The sequence below is a fragment of the Nannospalax galili genome, unplaced genomic scaffold (genome assembly GCF_000622305.1).
Source record: "Nannospalax galili isolate Female #2095 unplaced genomic scaffold, S.galili_v1.0 scaffold6096, whole genome shotgun sequence".
Lineage (NCBI taxonomy): Eukaryota > Metazoa > Chordata > Mammalia > Rodentia > Spalacidae > Nannospalax > Nannospalax galili.
In genome coordinates this window covers 1-1,183 of record NW_008338209.1, presented here as the reverse complement: position 1 = coordinate 1,183, position 1,183 = coordinate 1, and the positions used below count along the sequence as shown (strand labels likewise).

The 1,183-nt window shown below is 46.1% G+C and overlaps 1 long non-coding RNA gene across 1 annotated transcript in view; it reads left to right on the top strand.

Annotated features, from left to right (window-relative positions):
• LOC103734138 overlaps positions 1-569 on the top strand; it is a 10,678-nt gene extending 10,109 nt beyond the window's left edge. The window contains exon 2 of the long non-coding RNA XR_607266.2: positions 219-569. This is a non-coding gene — a long non-coding RNA (uncharacterized LOC103734138). The remainder of the gene's footprint in view (positions 1-218) is intronic.
• The last annotated feature ends 614 nt before the right edge of the window (positions 570-1,183 follow it).

Genomic DNA, 1,183 nt, shown 5'->3' with positions numbered 1-1,183 from the left:
ATTGACTGCATGTATGTAAGTGCACCTGTGTCATGCAATGTCTGTGGAGGTCAGAAGAGGGCATCAGATCCCCTGGACCTGGAGTTATGAATGGTTGTTAGCTGCCATGTGGGTGCTGGGAACCAAACCCCGGTCCTCTGCAACAGGACAGCAGCTGGTGCTCTTAACTGCTGAGCCATCTCTCCAGCCCCTGAAATTCCGTTTGTTGCCTCCCACAGCACATGAACTTCACCTGCATTACTTTAGCGTGCCGTATGGATGTAATAAGACAGCATGTGATTTGGATGTCTCACAGACCAACCAAAAGAACATGAACTCTGTTCACCATGCCTAGCATACCCCATCCAGAAAACAGCAGTGCTCAACCATTTCAGTTTATCAGACAAGATGCACAAACATGTTCTTATGCTTTGGAGATGTACGGTAAGAGTTTATGTGTAAAATATCAGAACGTAAGCGAATTTGAGCAGCCTCATCTGCATGTTGGTGGTTTGTGTAGACCCAAATCAACACCAGATCAGCTCGCCTTCTGTGCCTCTGCACTCAGCATGCTTGTTTATTGCTTTCCCATTTCCTTAGTCACTTCCCAGTACCTGGCTCTCTCAGACTCTACTTTCTTCCATGGTGAAATCACCTTTCCTGTGTACTGAAGAGCTCACCCACACAAGCAAGTTCACGCTGGCCGTCTGAATCATGCCCCTTTTGGCATAACCCATTCCCTCGGCAAATATGTTTGTGGGCTACAGCAGGCCAGTCTGCTTATTTGAAATTGCACCACACCAACCTCATTTTCATTGCTTTTTGCCTTGAGTCCTTGAGAACTGTGCTTCAGAGAATAATTTTTACCAAGAACTCTCCAGATCCCTCCAAGCAAATCTCCACCTGCTGCCTCTGTGGGTAGTGCACTCAAGACTCAAGATTCAGTACCCTTGCCCGCTCCCTGATTTCTTCAGCATTGGGCCTTACAGCCATGCCTGGAGCTCCCTGAATTATTTCAGGAGACTAATTCATGTGTATTAAAACTGTGACAGTCAGTTAAACCATTTACAAAGGAAAGGGGATAGGCCATTACTTTGGCCCAACTGTGTCTAAAAATTATAGATCACTGACATTCTAGTGACATGATTCTCTAGCACCCAGCTCAGATGTGTTGCCTATGATGGATGGGGTTTTTCATTTGCTA